This window comes from Heliconius melpomene, chromosome 16 (assembly GCF_056956725.1).
Source record: "Heliconius melpomene rosina isolate 202511_hmr_F chromosome 16, ASM5695672v1, whole genome shotgun sequence".
Taxonomy (NCBI): domain Eukaryota; kingdom Metazoa; phylum Arthropoda; class Insecta; order Lepidoptera; family Nymphalidae; genus Heliconius; species Heliconius melpomene.
This window is the reverse complement of record NC_140404.1, coordinates 5,307,897-5,327,126: the sequence shown is the minus strand read 5'-3', so window position 1 is coordinate 5,327,126 and position 19,230 is coordinate 5,307,897. Positions and strand designations below refer to the sequence as shown.

The window sequence follows — 19,230 nt, the reverse complement described above, 5'->3', positions numbered from 1 at the left end:
GCACAATCCTAGTCTGATAGTTATCAACATTGAGTTCATTTAGAGGTTCAATTAATTGATTTGAGTTGTTCTCAATAGACGGCCTCTGAACGCCTTAACTCATACGTGAATTCTATTTCAATTATAGTTTCTACAAAAGAACTTTTGTTTTAATAACTCTTACTGAATGGAAATTTTGATATTCATTAAAAAAGTTGATTTGTTAGTTTTCATTAGTAATATTTCATGGTAGGTATATACGACATAATATCCATGACCTACAGGTTCAAGGTATTATGTTACCATAGACATACGAGTATAGTCATTAGGAGAAACATTTAAAAATGTTAAATGTGTCTACTGAAATTAATGTTCATTTAAATATTTTCTTTGGTCTTCTCTAGAGAATCTACTGATATAATTGAAAGAATATCTCCTTTTATTAATGTACTGATAATAAAATAAATAAAAGCGATATTTTAGCAAATTAATGTATTTTAACAATTCGGCAACACAGCCACGCCCTCTTATTCAACTTACCACATTATATGACCTTCCGTACAACATACCAAAATATACGAGGTCACTGTAATTGATCAACCGCAGAATTGAAAAAATCGTTTCTATTACTCGCCAAAAATAATTCTCATTTATTTATATTTAAGGATTATTTCACATAAATCTATGATTAAAGAACTACGTAACACATTAATAGAGATGATTTAATATGAATGACCCATTAACAAAAGAAGTGCATAACAATGGACAATAAAAATGTGTGATATCTTATGAGAAAATATTATACATTCATACAGGTTTAATAATTTGCAATGTATTTCCCACACAAACACAAATTAAAAACAAAAGATTGAGTAACCATTTTATTTTACAGAAAAGTGAATTTTCATATGAAACATTTACATACATATTAAGAATTAATTAATGACATCTTAATAAATAAACGTTAATATATCGGAATAATATAGCAACAGAGAAAGAAATATCGACTGTAAATCTATTATAAAACTAGTAATATAGTAAATAACTTACTTTATACAAAATACTAATAGACTATATAAAATATAGTACAAATATAAAATTACTATATTTTCATATTAAATTTCAATAAATATTCATATTTAATATGTCATTCGGCTTTCTATAAAGTTTTGTCTATTACTATTCAGATTCACTATAAATTAATATGTCGACTAGATTATTATTAATATTTATTAGAAACCGGTTGGAGAATTTATTAAAATATTATTTATAAATGCTAAGACAATTGATTCAAAAGGAAAAAAAATGATATAACGGTAGAATTTATGGTCTGAGCAAAACAATGCCTGTCTGCTGTCTATTTAAAACAATACAAACTTAGCTTAAATTACAAAATGAATATATACTGCACTCAGACATTAACAGAGGTCTAGAAATTTATTTTTTTAAATTTTAAATAATAATAATACATTGACTTGTAAAAAGTACAAAAATATAATTTAGTTAAAATTAGTTATTGTTTTCACTTTCACGGTGTATCCCGCAAACAACAGGGCAAGCAGAGGGAACCTAGTGTTAAGACAACTCCATTTTCTGCAGAGATATGAATTGTATAACAACAAATAACCATAGAAAACAACACTATCTTACGTAACATAAGCTAACTAAACACTATAGAAGCTTAGAAGCGTGTAAATACAACACAAGTACAATTAACGTCTCGTAATTTGTCTCTGTCGAGAAACGAATGCCGGACAAAGCGAACGCGGCTCCAATCCAAAGGCACGAGGACGTTGACCTGCTGGAGGCAGACATGGCGGCGGTACACCATGGGGCATGGGCTACTATTAAAAAGCCACACCATACATAGTACGGTAGGACCTGCGGCCATTTGAAATAACACATCCAGTATTTATACTAGAAAAGATAAGAGTATGTAAATTACAAGAAAAAAATATTATTTACATTAGTAAATTATTGCTTCTTCATTTCAACAAAATATAGAAATGAGAATTGCTGTGAAAACAAAAAAATATATTCGTCAAATAATAACTAAAATAGGCAAAATTGAAATTTTTTCTATTATTATTTATTATACAAAAATTGTTTATAATAAATTTATTTTATAGATGCTTTGCTAAAAAAAATTTAATAAATAATTAAATATGAATATTTTTCATTAATATCAATTTGTTATTCTTGAATTGGTTTAAGAAGCTTGTCTATTTAACTATTGGTCTTATAAAGATTTCCTGTAGTTTAAAATAGCATATGAGGCCAGTGGTATTGGCATCTTTACTTCTATTTATATCTAACGTTACTTCTTCATGCAATAAACTTGTTTTCTTATGCAATATTAATTTTATTACATACTCACTAAGAATCTGAGTTAAGTGTACTTTTAATATTATATTTGTATTATTATATTTTTAAGCTGTTATCCCAAACATATTACTATAGGCAATCTGGGAACCATTTCCGTTTGCCACTTTACGCCGAATTCTGGAAGCATTGCGTGTTGAGTGGCGGAACTCAACACCGTGTTATGCTTAAATATTTTATTTTCTCCCAGAACCCAGAACCTATCACGTTAGAGTTACATGCAGCTTGCCCCTAAGCCACGACTGGCTTCAATTAAATAGTTTTTAAAAATCCTACCGTTCCCTTAGTACTTATTCATAACATATGCTTGGAAATATATGCTAATGAACGAATGTTAGCGTGGTACACATGCTTACTATGCATTACAAAAACAATAAACCCCCATCACTGTGTGTGCCTTTTGTCTCGCTCATACAAACAAAACTGGAGGAAACAATCACATTTTAATTGTAGGTACCCCGCAGCAGGTATGAGGGTCCTCATTACACTCTTTATTACAATGGAAATAAAGAATATTTTCATGAAGCAATATAGAATAACTGTTCCTGCTGATGCAGAGCCTAGTCGTTAACGGTTCGTCACAGTACGCCGCGTGCCTGCCGCTAACAGCCCACGCTTCTGCATTTTAACCGCACTCTCACTCCGAGCTCTTGTTTTGTTTGTTTTTGTAATTAACCTTCGGCCACTATTCTAATTTTATATTAAAGTTGAAAGAAATCGTACAAAGGCTTCGTCGGCTTGATCTAAAATATTCATAGCATCGGCTTGATTTAAAATAAAACTAAATTTACATAGTACAAGATTTAGAGTGCAAAAAAGTTTGGCTTTACAGCATTAAATATTATACTGATGATAGATTAGCACGTCAGCTATGAGGAAATCAAAATTGTCATTTCTTAAATAAACAAACGGAAGATATTATACAAACACTTCTTTATCTATACTAACAAAAAATACAAAATAAATAAAATTCGAAAGTTTTTGAAGACAGGAAAAGCATTAAATACTTATCGAAAGCTCACTTGGATATTAATTAGCCACATCGACGATACTCAGAAACGCAAATTAATTAACATATACCATTACATATATTTTTAATAAGTAAATTGAAGCACATAAAAGTATAGCACTCGAGTTTAATGGTAATAGCAGTAGTAGGTCTAAACAATCCAGCCGAGGTTGGAGCGAATTAGCGGACGAACTAACAGGTACTTCCCATGTTGGTTGCGGGGCACGGACGAATCCATTAACCCAAATATAGACCGCGCCCGAGCCTTGCTTGGCTGCGGCCATAAACAGTTCCGTCGTGTTCTGACGCACGGAGACACTAAAAGTGAGAAATTTGAAGCATTAAATGGTTGAACTTGTGGTGATAACCGCCGGCATCCTTAGTTTAATTATAAATAACAACACTATATGAAGTAATTACTTTTAAATTATAAACACTACTACCGTTACGGCCAGAGAGGAGCGCCACTCAACACCCAATGCCTCCAGAATTTGGCAGAAACAGAGGAACGGAGTCATTTCATACCAGGTTCCCTCTGCCTACCCTGTTGTGTGCGGGATACAGCGTGAAGCTGATTTGATTTAATTTTACTACCATAACAGCTACAAGTGCACGTCCTACTAATTTATACAAATATAAACACAACGTAACGGTCCGTAACACGAGGTTTTACAGAAACAAAGAGGGAAGGATATCCGGTTGGCTTTGCCACTTCCAAAAAGAAATTGTGCACGAATATATAAAAAAATATAATTATGCAATAGAAATGTTATAAAAGTAGTATATTTAAAAAAGCGGATACTTTTATATGTAAAATATTTGTAGGTGTGCATTTTTTTAAATATTTATTATTATGAAATATATACGATGGTTTGGTATATAATTTAAATAATAAAATACATACAGAATACTTTAAATATTAATACAGTAACTTTTCATAAAACGAAGATATAATTTGCCTATTCCCGAAATGTCTCTATTTGCAATTTATTTCGGTAGATGAGTTTCTCGTATAAACCCGGCGTTTTTATTTTTAAATTCGCGTAGGTACGTTGCTCACTATGTTGGAATTGCATGAAACGAGGCCAATGATTCTCACTTCGTTCATGGCGCCAGTGATCTTAGAAATAAACAATAATAATAATAATAAAAGAAAACTTATTTCTGTTAAATAACTACTTATATTGATTATTGTTCTTTTTTAAGAAAATCAAATTAATTATACTATACACTTGTATATTCAAAGTACTACTAGGTCGAACATCTAATTTATATAATCGTCATCCATTCAAATAGAACAGTCGTCATTCATTATAGTTACTGACTGCAGCATCACAGCCACGGGTGAGTTAGAAGTCAATGAGACCGCGCGTGGGTGTCGGCACTGAACTCCAATCGGCAGGATGGATTTCATTAGTTGCCAGCCGTACTCAAACACTTGCTTAGGAACGTGAAAATATTAATTTTTAAAATTACGATGTATTACAGTTTCTGTATTCGGCACATAGTAAACAGAACCTGGGACCTGGGAACCTGGTGTTAGAAAACTCACATCTCCATATTCCGCGGAATTCTGGAGGCCTTTTCGTTTTGAGGCCTCCAGCGTAAGCGAAGAAATCAAAATATTAAATATAGATAGATAGATAGTTCTTGTCAAGAGATATATTAAGCTATAGTTTTTATACACATATACCTCCTACTATAAAATAAAATATTTTTATTAAAACTAGTTCAGTATTTTTTGAATTTTCCTATGCCAGTACGTAATAGCACTCATTTCTAACAACAATTGCTCTAACGCAAGCTAGTTTCCCATGTCGTCGGTTCACATTAATTGCTTTTATGTGTATGCAACGCTAACTATCCATGCAGAACGAATCATCATTGCTCCTAAGAAAATTGCCTTCTCCAATGGACCATAAACGTGTAAGACTTTCGTGTGAATAAGAAATATACGTCTTGAGCGTGTTATTATGCACTGACTGACTACTGGCTATTATTGTTAGTGAGAAACTGTATTTATGACCAGTCCTGGCCAGTACAAGAGTCTGACTGTCAACACGACAGGTTGTGAGTTCTATTCCCACTCGAGGAAATTATATCTTTAATTTATTCATTGCTCTGGTAACGCGAGTTCCACAATTTAACTGGTAATGTTTAAGACATTTCGGCAAAAGAGGGAAATGGGTTTAACACTACGTGCCCAGGTCTCTATCTATTCTGCTACGTTCTGAATACAGCGTTAAAATGAAAGTACTGATAAGTCATCCCCAGCTATTAAAAACGTATCTCAGTCAAAGAATCAGTTAAAATTTTGCAGGTCTATTTGGCATTGTACGTAACAACTAACAGTGGTAAATGGTAATAATATGACATAAGCGTGGTGACGTCACCGGGCGTTGTCGACTCCCCGCAATGTAGCGAAGGCCAGTGATGTGCGAGCGTCTGACCGGTTTTGTAGAGACACATGCACTCCGCTAACTTTTAAACTTTATAATAAAATTTATTGGATATTAATATTATAATAAATTATGAGCTCTAATAAACATAAAATATTTTCTACCCTATACCTCGTTTGCCTTATTTATTCCATAAAATAAAAACCAGACATAAGGAACTCTACAATATTTTCGTGCTAGTGTTAAAAAATTAAATAACTACATATTCAAAGACAACTTCATTTTGTTATTCCTCTTGCTATTAATCTAAAGTTTTAAACTATCGTCGATGATGTGTAATTATCTTTAATGGGTGATTAATAGCAATCGTATTGAAATCAATCGGTCATTTGAGGCAAGTCATGGCGCAGCGGCTAAAGTGTGTAAAAACTGTAAACGCGACTGGTTGTGAGTTCAATCCCCGGTCGAAAAATGATACATTAATTAAATATTTATTTTCATTTCTTCGCTCTGTTGTAGAGATTCGCTACTTAACACGTAATGCCTCCAAGATTCAACGAAAAATGACACGGAGTGTCTTAACACTAGGTTCCCATTGCCTACCCTGCTGTGTGCGGGATACGGGTGAGCGGTGGAGGTGGAGGTGAAGCTGATTTTTTTTAAAAGCAATCATATTAAATCAAGTTTCATGGCGAGTGCACCGACCACGCCCTACACGTTCTTAACGTTCTAGTATAATACTGATGAAGTGATGACGCTATCGGCTATTTGGGTCAATATAACACACACATTAATGATTATAAACAAAAGATTGCTTACTTAGCTCAAATTAACAACAACGTTTATGAATTAATATTAGAAGAGGCCAGCCGTGGCGCGTGTAAACAGGTTGATTTTCATTATTACAGGTTCTATTCCGACTCAAGGAAATTGGATATTTAATATTTTCATTTCGCTTTGGTGTCGAGGCAAAAGCGCGACGTTCCGTCCATCAACACACACTCTCCAGAATTCGGCGGAAAATGAGGAGAGGAAGCTTGATAATGGGAACAGAGTGTTTTGACATAAGGTTCCCTCTGCCCACCCTGCTATATACAGGATACAGCGTGAAGCTATTAAATTTTAAATGAATATTAGTGAAAACATAAGGTTTTACTGTATAAATCGATGAAATATGACTAAATAAGGTTAACAGCAACTGTTTCCATTAGCAACCATTTAATAAAAATATGCAGTAATGTTCTACATATATACAACTGGCAACGCGGTCGCGGTTATCATTGAATATCTGATTACAAAATATGAAACAGATACTCATAATCTATATTTGTTTTACATTTTTTAATTAAAAATAATATATGACACTACAAATTTTTAGTACAATACTTTTTTACATTATTATAAGAGGTAGAAAGAGCCTCATATAAATAGTTAATTGACCCGAGAAGGAATTGAACTCACAACCACCGTGTTTACAGTGTGATGCTGTCCCACTGCGCTATATTGGCCTGATATATATTGGTATTACTGATATATACATACATAACATATATAGTACCTTAATACTGTTCTGTATGTCGTATAATCTATACTTAATATAATAAAGCGGAAGAGTTTGTTTGTTTGTTTGTTTGTTTGTTTGTTTGTTTGAACGCTAAGATCTCTGGATCTACTGGTCCGATTTACTTTGTTTTTGTTTTGTATGAAAGCTGCATTCTTCAGAAGTGCTATAGGCTATATAACATTACATTACACATATAAACCAATATATTAAAATACTTTCTAATTTGACATGCAATTTATTCTGCCATGTTAATAACAACCGTCGTTGCTACGCGACCGCTACCGCGACATTTTGATTTTCACCCTTATGAAAATAAATATAATAGTTACTCTTAACATTTTATCTAGATTGAAATTATAGTTTACTGTATAATATTCTAATAAATAATTAAGGAGATGTCACTGATCCAAAATGATCTAGCCTTCGGGCGGCATAGTATGACCGACGCGAACGGATAATCTGCCCGTTGACGATTTTCATACATTTTCGAACTTTATTTGCTCACGTCTTAACAATAATCATCCCCAGACGGAAAATTCAATCCATGGCCGTAGCGCTTAAAAATGGAGAGAATTCTACTAAGCCACGGTGACCTGTATTTTATAATTTTACTACAAATACTTTAATAAAATACATAATATTATTAATCTATACTTTAATATAATAAAGCGGAAGAGTTTGTTTGTTTGTTTGTTTGAACGCTAAGATCTCTGGATCTACCAGTCCGATTTACATTGTTTTTGTTTTGTATGAAAGCTGCATTCTTCAGAAGTGCATTTTAAAGTACTTTCTAATTTGCAATTTATTCTGCCGTGTTAATAACAACCGTCGTCGCTACGCAACCGCTACCGCGACATTTTGATATTCATCCTTATGAAAATAAATATAATAGTCACTTTTAGCATTTCATCTAGATTGAAATTATAGTTTACTGTATAACATTCTAATAAATAATTAAGATGTCACTGATTCGAAATTATCTAGCCTACGGGCGGCATATTATGACCGACGCGAACGGGCAGATGACGTTGATGGTTTTATAAATTTTCATACATTTTCGAACTTTATTTGCTGTTTATAATTAATTTAAAATACACTTTGGTTCTCTTCTTATTTTATTTGATATTGCCGGCAAAAAATATCCTTTTAGGTAGTTTTTAGGTACGGGTTCTAGGTACTTTTTCTAATATTAAGAATATCCTTTAGTTATTTTTACTTCTTATGTTGGTTTTCAATTTCTCATTTTTTCTAATAATATGTCACTACTTATTATTCTTTTTCATTATTTAAGCTTATATTTTCTTACTAATTGTATTTGAAACTGAAAATATATTTAATAAATATTCTTATAGTTTAAGCAGGCGTAGCCGCGTCCGGGTCCACTAGTAAAAAATAAACTTAATGACTTTATTATGACATTTTGATTATGACATGCCTTAGTTACCTACCTATTGAAAGCGCAACAAAAAATCACTTGAAAATATTATTTTATTTTTCACGTTCGAATATAAAATTATAGTTGGAACATCCTCTCGGGATAACGGTACTTGTTCGTATATTTTATAAAAAAATATTTTTATGTTGGAAAAAGTATTTTTAATTGTGTTTCGATAAGACAGCAAAAAATACTTTTCTATTAAACGAAAGATTCTCTTATTAATATCAGGGTTTACGAAAAACTCTAGTTTTCATTGATTACAATAAATATCTATCCATATTACACAGGTAGGTACAGTACATTGCGGTAGAATCGATTCTAATTTCGTTAGTGCTATAAACAAAAAGGGGCTAAGCTTTCTAACAGACGTGCACAGTAATCACCGGACATGATATAGTTGTAAGGGTTCTTAATAAGTAAGAAACCTTAAAAGTCAGCCTACGAATGAAATTTAACGAAAAACCACCCACTTAAGGGGGCGGGCGTAGTTCTGCTTATCAACAATGAATATTTTTATCAGCTTCATGTTGTAGCCAGCATGTAGCAGGATCGCCAGAAGGGGCCTAGTGTTGAGACACTCCTTACTTTCCTCCGAATTCTGGAGGCATTACGAGCAAAGAAATGAAAATGTTCAATGAAAAAAAAAAAGAAAAATTGTTAAACTAAATGTTGCCGCTTTTAAAAAATCTTAGAAAGTTACATCAGTATAGAACTAGCAAAAATGACGACAAAACTATAATTATTGAAATGCATACAAACTACAATTTTTCCATACATACATACGTTACAATTAAACTAGTAAGTCTTCACTAATTGATATGGCCTCAATCAATGTAATATAAACTGTGAACGCTATCTGCATAGCGAATGCAACCTCGCATATACATATATATATAAATAATAATTAAGCTTGTATGCCTGTAGTACCTACAATATACGTTAATATAGGCCAGTTTTGATGCGACGACTGATATTAAACGAACTTCTGTACATATAGGTTGGTATCAGCTATATATAGAAGTAAACGAATTCTTAGAAAGTTAAAATGAACTGTTTGTTTTGTATGAAGCACAAGGTCTGAGTGTGTGTTGTCCAAGCGCGACCTCGCGGCCATATATATTATTTGAGATGAAACGAGTAAATGTCAAACATTTTCAACGATACTGTTGTTGTATGTGGTAGAATGGTGATACCATATCGCGAAATCAGTTATTAATTACTATATGAGTTTTTATTTTTTATATTCTATACATCAAATAAAACATGACCATAGAAAGTAATTAATTACTATTTATATAAAGCCATGAATATAGCCCAAACCGTAAATCCTATAGTATTTCTTTTTTATAGAGAAAAATTTAGAAAAAAAATACTAAAAGAATTTACTTTAAAAAAAAAAACTTTAAACCACCAATTCAAATACAACAATAGTTAACAGAATTGAAACAAGAACTCAGTAATAGGCACAACCGGCTGTTTCTCCATACGTTGCATCATAGTTCATTCATAAGATGATATCATAGTAACCACTAACCAGCACGAGAGGATGACCGTAAGTCGACTTGATTGTCGCAAATTGGTGCTCAGCAACCGACAAATTATTCTGCTCTTTTAGAGTAGTTACTTGATTTGAAGTAGAGTATGAAAGATTTTTTTTTTACTTTCGTATAAGAAACATGAAATAAAATCTTTTCTTTTTTAAAAGTTAAAATAAAAGAGTTTCTAACAAGATAGATCTTTATAAAGAAAAGTTAAGATTTTAATCGATTTTTTTGCCAAAATTTAACCTTAAAATATCACAATTTGGCACACATTATATCTCATAGCCGTACAGGATATTATGTTATAGGCGAATGTTCAGAAGGCGGTTACGTGTACCGACGAGTACAAGACTGGATTCGAGGTCGACGACCCGAGTAGAGTAGAAATAAGGACTCCCAGTGGAATATAAAATGCGATTTTAACTCATTTAAAATTTCGACGACAGCTCCTTTCGGTCAAAAGAAAATATGCTATAACTGGGAAACTCATTTTAAATGGAAATTATGAATTTTCAATTGCAACGGGATAGTTGCGGTTTCACAATTTTCACGTTTTCTTGTGAAAATTAAAAAGCTGATGTTTTTATTACAATACTAAAAGTAATATTTTATTTCCTCTAATAGAACTTAGCTATTGATTTACGAAACACTCCTCGAATAGTACCCATAAAGTATTACGCCCAAGTAAAACGAGTTCCGTACGAATGGTACTCCACAATGGTACCAATGCTATAAGAATGCTTTAGAAAGTACGTACTTGTGAGGCCCTTTTGTTAGAGCTGTATTAACGTTTTGATTATTAGTTGTACAAATATGAAAGTGCTGACTTTTTATACTTTCTATAATCATTTGTGTAAAGAATATTTCTGCCTAAAAACAAAAATCTTGATTGTACAACTAGAGACCCACCAACGACTTCCATCCTTTTCATGGTTCTTCCGCGTAATATCGATACCGCGAGAATTCTAGGTAAAAAAGTAGCCCATATGATGCTCCACAATCTCCTCTACCTTTTAGTAAAATTCCAATTAAATTCGGTTCAGCTGTCCCAGAGCTTAACAAGTTTTAATCGAGATAATTATCAACATTATTTTCAACTGTGGTATGATTTGTTATCTTTGTCTAAAGTACTGAAACAAGTAAATACGTAATGCTGCTAGCGTTGCATAACTAACGCCAACTTAAATATGAAAAAAATATTTAGTAGTTACTAATTTATTAAAATGCCATTTAAAATGGCTTTAGATCTAACGCACAGGAGGCGTTATCCTTATAGTATATCGCATAGTAATTTTCAGTATATAGATATTCTTGCTGTATAATTGCACAAAAAAATAATAAATACATACATAATAGATTTACGGAAAATAGAAACACTAAAAAAAATAAAATGCTTCCATCAAGCATGCGGAGTTTGTTTTTGTTGGAGATATAACGATAGAAGATGCCCTATTTGGCAAAAACCCATAAGATTTATACAATGAATTATATTAGGCCTCATCTTGTTTTCTTCTTCTTGCAAAAAAAACAGTGTTATATAACGATACATTCTTACTACGATTGTTTAGTCAGCTTCACGCTTTATCCCGCAGGCAGACGGGTGTGCGGGATAGAGCGTACACTCCATCCCACTTTTGATCGTTATTGTTCAGTCTTTATTTTTGTATTTGTTTTTTTTTTGTCTTTTTGGATTGTTTTGAATTTTATGAAGTATGGTGGGTTGACTCTTCACTAGCGAGGCGACTATATGCATATGTTATATGAATAACAAATTGCAAATACACGGTATTGAGTAAACTATGTAGATAACAGGAGCACATAACTAAATATTAAAATATTTCTCTCAAGTGCGAAGATCGCACAGAATTTTTAAATATGTTTGTGATTAATAATAATACTGATAATATGAAACATAAAGAAATTGTTTCATTATTATATAATATTATCATAGTTCTGCAGAAAGTGGGAAAAAGAGTGTCTTAATATTAGGTTCCCTCTGCCTACCCTGATGCAGCAGGATACTGGGTAAAATTGTTTTTTTATTATATTATAACTTTATAAATAATTAGAATAATAGTAAAAATTCATATAAAATAATTGTACATATCAATGTCCAAATGCAAGCACATACGCCTTTTATTTTGTATTGCAAGCGAAACCGGATCGACAACTGTTTCAAAATTGCATCGTCGTTACTGCAAGCATATATATATATGTATGGCAAGTCCACATACGGTAGTCACTTAGCACCACATATTGAAGTTCCGTATAAAAAAAGATGTGGTATCATTATCTTATTTGCTCTGTTGATATAAAGTATATTTGCTTTTGCTTATGTAATCATTAGTACTTAAGAGAATTTAATTTTTTTCATATCTTTTATTTTTTTTTTCGTCATACTGTATTACGTAATATATGTACATTGTTCATATATTTAACGGTAATGACAAATAATATCATGACACCTTAATGTCTCATTTTTTCTAAGATAGATTTATAAGTACTTTCTGGCCAAAAAGATAGATATGTCTCACCTAAACTAAGAAAAATATTATAAATATAAATATCCTCACAAATTAGCACTCTATTATGTCATTACATATCTAAAACTACTATCTTACTTTGCGTGCAGTCTTAATACTAACTGCAGCACGACAACGTCAAATTAATTACTTATTCAAATCCTCGTAGCATTGTTTTTATAGAATTTTTATTTTAAAACCTTCGTTTTAACAAAAAAATCTTTTGAATATGTTTAACATTTACATGGAACGAGATAAAAAGATAAACAAAATAGGCTTACTTCACACTGTAACATTGAAACCTACCGAAAATAAATGCATTGTATGACATCACCATAGCATGACACGGTCTACTACTTTTTGTTCATTATCAATTTGTAATGACCCTTAAAATGCGTCATTAAGTTTTATCACCAATTCTTAAGTAGTTAATTTTTTTATTAAATACCAGTATTTGGCTTCAGCTTAAAACAAACTTGATTACTTAAACAAAACATTACAAATGAAGAGTCCGTCGTAGCGCGTGGCTATAAACGCTGGTCGTGGGTTCGATTTCCACTGGGGAAAGAAGTATTTATATGAAAATATTTTCATTTCCTTGCTCTGGTAACGAAGCACGGCGTTAATGCCTCCGCTAGGTTCCTACTCTCACGTTATAGTGGGAACGTGGTGGCTGGCATGTGGGAAATGCATACAGCTTAAGGCTCAAAAATCCATGGATGGATGGATGGCATGGATTTTTCAGCTTCAATGCAACCAAGGCCTTATATAATGACAATATTGAGGAAACACCACATCGTGCAGTTAATTTACAAGCGGAGATGAAACTTCAATGTTGTTACCCTTCGATTTCCACCTTTCTATTCAAGTTATTTTAACATATTTTGAAATAACAGTTTCTTTACAATAAAACTAATAATGCTACATTTTATAATGTTTAATACAAATACGCGAAAAGCAAGTATTTCTCTAGTACAATTAATCTTTAACTATATTACATAACTTTTAAGCACAATAAATTAAAAGCTTGTTTAATGAAGCTAAACATTTTTTAAAGTGTTTCTAAGAAAATACGCTTAATAATTTTAAAAAGTACGTAATTAGTAGTAAAGTAGTATTACTTTACTACTTATTTGTATAAATACACACGCAATAGGTAACTATTTGACGTCCGCACCTTAATGATAACAACCTTCTTTCATTTATTATGTAAAATATAATTTAAAAAGACTGATTCAATGATAAGAATAAACATATCTTTAAGGTAAAATCATATAAATTTAGGAAGACCATTAAAAATAAGAAAATTAACCAACAAACGCCTTTGACCTGTAAAATCATCAAACACAAGCCTAAACCACATACACAGTCGAAAAAAAAAATGATTACAAAGATCATTACAATTGACCTCATAATTAGAAGCGAACGACTAGATGAGAAACGTCTCGTCGTCTAATGTATGAATTTAAAAAGGAATGAATTCAGCAACGCTACTAGGTCTAGATAGATCCAGGTCCGCGCCTGCTCTCTATACCTATTTCACCAGTTTCTAGGTCATCGGGGGGCGTGGAAAGAGAGACGGCAAATAAATTAAATTGACAAGTGTATGCGGAAACTTCAATATACTTTAATAGGATGAACCTCTATTACATTCTAATAGGATAGTGGGGTGGAACTAGAAGTAAACATTCGTTTTATATAAAATAGCAACAGGAAAATATACGAATTATAAAAGAAAAAAATTAACAAAAAAACAATTGGCGTAAAAATAATAACATGACTACGTAACCTCTACAAGTAAGTTAAAAAAATCATCTCACACCTACAGACTTCCCAATTAACGCGAAACTTATGACATCACCATCAAACTATTGATCTTTTCGGCTGGTTTTTGGACATATATCCATCCCCTCCTAGCTTTATCAACATTTAAATTATCAATAATAAAAAAAAGCATACCAGTAATATTCGACGCTTATCTCATATCAACACATCCAAAAAACAAGTACACAGCACAGAGTTTCAATACAAGAGGTATAGGCACAGAGGTCGGGCGCGGGCGACGCACGAGCGCCTCGCAGCACAGTCCGTACGGAGTGAGTCGAGCCCGCAGTATCGATCCTCAACTCCTGGCGCCGGCGGTCCGCATATCCCTAGCACACGCACGCCCCTCCCACCCCACGATACACCCTCGGAACCGGCGAATTAATGTCGTGACTTTATATCGTTTTAGAAAAAATATTTATTTTTTCTGTTTTATAATTATGAGAAGGAATGCGAGTTGTTCATATTTAATTTAATATGATTTTAATAACTTTAAACAAGTTCCGTATTAATGAAATGACACAATTGTAACGTCTGTTTAGAAATAATTTTAAATACATGAAATTGTAGAGCATATATTTTGGAAGATTACGTTAAAAACGAGAAAAATGACTATGTATTTTTTTATCTAAGCATTTATTTTTCTTTTGACCTTGTATATTGTCTTTCACACCCCTATTCTCATGCGGTCCAACTCGGGAATTGTGTTATTTCCAGGCTGAGGGAAATAGGTGGTTATGCCATTGAACTTTGGACTGTCTGTCTGGGAATAAAAATAATCGCATATACTTTTCTAGATACTATGCCAAAAGGTATTTTTTACGTATGACATTACCGTACTTTAAAATAGTGAGAAAGTCATTCGCTATCGTCATTTTCTTTACTAGCAAGAGGTATGAAAAATTCTAACGACGATGATCGATAGTGTTCTGAGAAAGGAAAGGGTGATTTCATAATACAATAAAAAAATTAAGTATAGCAAAAACGAAGGTTCCGTTAATGTTCTCTTACCAGTACACAATGAGGACGATAATGACGTTCGTAATATTATACAAAATATTTAAATGGCGCGTTTCATAATATAAAAACTTATACAACAATGTAAAATATTATAATAATATTAAAAAAATAATAATAATAATTTTGTATTTGATATAATTGATAGAGCTAAGTTGGAAATGCATCAATCAGTTTTGCAAGAGCCTTAGAACAGTACTAGTTTGATTTCACAACAACATTGTTGTGTTTGTACGTTTGCCATCATCTGTGATATAATGTATGAGGAAATTATCAAGGACAATTATTATCAATGAAGTGATATTTCTCTACCTCTTTAAAGGGGCGAGTGAAAATGTTAACTTAATAGTAATAAAAAATTCAAAAATAACATATATATCTATATGACATATTTGATTTTAAGCAATGAAATGAAATTTTATTGCATAAATATATATTTTTTAATTTTAGAAAAAAAACAAGACTATGTGTTATTAAGAAACAATACTATTTGTCATACAAATGATCATTTAATTATGTATGCTACAGCACCTTTATGTAGCCTGCATTATGCATGATGGTCCTTGAAGTGCTCGGAATCTCATCTACCATCTGGTATAATGTCGATGATGACTAACATTTGATTTTAGCATATTTAATACAATTGAATAGTTGTTAAATCGATTTGTTGACTTTTAATTACCAATTATAGAATAAATTATTTATCTATAATTATAGTAATTACACATAATGAGTTTAGAAAGACTAAAATTTGTAGTTGTTGTTTAAAATTTGTACTTTTTTAAATAATAAAGTAGAATAATGCTTTAACTTAAAAATATATTAAATCTAAGACAAAAATATTCATCCAAGTATTTTTCTTATGAATAGATTATTAGATGATTTTCAGATAGATATCTTTTATGCAAATACAAAGATGTGAAATTTTTCTGTTTATCAGGGTTCATCCAGCTTAACTTATATTATTAATTATATAAGTGTAAACTTTGTGAGAATTGACATTTCCACTTTCATGACAAAACTACCAAACAGATTTAGATAAACCATTTCACTAACATAAGTTATACATCATAATAGTCACCCTGCTTTGGGTAGTAATTACACAATTTATGTTATAATTACATAATTACATATTTTATTAAATGTAAACAGGCCCAGGGTTTACACCCACTTGGTCTTTTTTTCATTTCTCTACTGGTAAGAAGACAAAGGGTGGCATTGAGTTCTGCAACTAACAGGCAATGTCACAAAAGTTGGCAGAAAGAGGATACATAGGAGACAGTGTAAAGCTAAAAAAATAAATGCTAGGAAAGATACAGGTACTACAATTATTTTTTTAGTAATGATGGTCTACCTCCTCTATAACAACAAAAATTGCAAAATACAAGTCATAAGAAATAGCACAGTAAATGTCAGTCAAAAATACATAAACCAAGCTTTAATTACATATAAATCTTATTTTAGCATCACCATAAAAGACGACCTTGTCTATTATATTGCAACAATGCACAAATGTAATTGTTTAAGCGCATAGCAACCTGATAGTCACAAGCCATTGGTTGCAATGGTTGATAAACTGTAGTGATTATCCACTTGCTTTAATGTTAACTGACCGCATACTGTTATTATATTAGTACTATTAAATCAACATTATATATAAATTGATTATATGGATAATGACTTGGTTGCCTTGATGGTTGTTCAATGAAAAAAATGTTATTAATATTTTAACGATATATGTAAAATTGTTGTATAATTTCACATTTATTATTTATTTATTAAAAATTATTTCATCTTTAAGTATATCTTTTTAATCCTTTAATCTACATTGACATACTTTGTAAGGTTGTTTGTTTGATAGAAAAAAATGTTTAAAGCAATAATAGAATAAATGTTAATAATAAAAATTCAATCTTATATGATATGTAATGTAATTGTAAGAAATTATGTCATAATTGGGTGTGGTAGTTTATCACATCATTATATCTTAAGTGGGTATATAATGTTATAATTAAACAACAAATATAATTCATAGCAAAATAATATTAGCTGTATCCTTTATAACAGTTTATTTTGAAATTGTTAATTCTATAATTACAATATTACATATATAGGACTACATTCAGGTTTTACAATTTATACAAAGAACTTCTATAAATTATAAAACCTGAATGAAAACTCAATGTATCAGATGAGCTTTGCCAATAAGGTCAAAATAAATTTTTAGCCTTTTGACCTTAGGGCGTCGAAATTGAGTCCAATAGGCATAACAAACGGTAATTGGATTTTTTTAACACAGTAACAAAAATATGCTTACCTTTATCAGATATAACGATATATTATTTATCGGCACAGATGACACACATAAACGTCGACACTCACAAAATACCACTCAGTTTCCAGGGCTACCTATGAAATGAGGACCCAGATCACGCGAAGCACAACTAATTGTTTATCAAACCGGTTTTTTGTATTAAAATCACTATTCAATCACTTCATTAAAATTAAACTTAAAAATAATCGCTATTCATATAAGAAACGTCCAAATATCATCCGCGCCTACGAGTACGAACACGGCGTCCAAGGCAAGGCAAAAGATCGCCGCGAAAGCATCACCTTACCACCCATGGCATAGACTAAATGTAACACAGAGAGAAATGACAATCAACGAATACTTTTTTATTAATGATATTGACATATCTATATTTTTTTACGATTTAGTTTTGATAAAACTATATGAATTTAATATATAAATTTAATTTATAATTATTACAACATGAGTTTTCTTAGAAAGTATAACAATTTTTCATATTATGAACATTATCCACGGTTTTAAATAATTGATAAAAATATGTAGGATTTTTTAAAAAGTTAAATTTTGCTAAAATCATCTGGTTCTTCTGTTTTGTGCTTGTTCTTTGCATAGCATGATGTCATACACCGGCATAGATCGAAAGGAGGAGTCCGACAGATGAATCAATTTATTGTCTTTGGTAATATCGGATACTCTGATAAAATAATTTTAAGTATTCTGTTTAATATTCCACAATTTTTTTCTTGTATCTTTATTATAATACAAATAAAAAATAAAGAACTTTATACATTTTACAATAAAAATTGTCTTTGTCTATTTCAGTATTGAATGATCTGAGTATTAATCTTTATTTTTTAGTCTGGTAACATTCCGGGGTACCGGCATTCCGAAGTTTCGGCGGTCAAATTAAATGGGTAGTTAATTTTTTTTGTATGATGGAAAAATGGAACATGAAAATTGGTCTAACGATGTTCTCTTTTTTACAGATGCGTCACAACTTTCAAAGAAAAGCTGTGTTGGTACAGTTTACTCCATATTCATGCAATAGTAGCAATTCAAAGGTATAGGATACAATTTAAACCCCCTTCTAAAACATCTGTGTTTACGGAAGAGATTGTTGCTTTTTTAGAAGTAATCCTCACATTCTCCCACTCTCACGCTCATTCTCCCACAACTTTAATCATACTGTTATTTTCACCAACTCTTTATGCTGTATATTGGCTTTAAAAGTCAAGCTAACT

At 31.5% G+C, this 19,230-nt stretch overlaps 1 protein-coding gene across 10 annotated transcripts in view; it reads right to left on the bottom strand.

The window, feature by feature from the left end:
• The window catches only part of LOC146530783 (spectrin beta chain-like), a 48,378-nt gene extending 30,113 nt beyond the window's left edge, over positions 1-18,265 (bottom strand). For 4 of the 10 annotated variants that reach the window (XM_085199556.1, XM_085199553.1, XM_085199558.1 and 1 more), the window contains exon 1: positions 17,993-18,263. The gene's annotated coding sequence lies outside the window, so the exon portion shown is untranslated. Of the gene's footprint in view, positions 1-14,793; positions 14,931-17,992 lie in introns of those variants that run through there. The other 6 variants (XM_085199560.1, XM_085199555.1, XM_085199559.1 and 3 more) reach the window with 3 other exon arrangements.
• Positions 18,266-19,230: the final 965 nt, after the last annotated feature.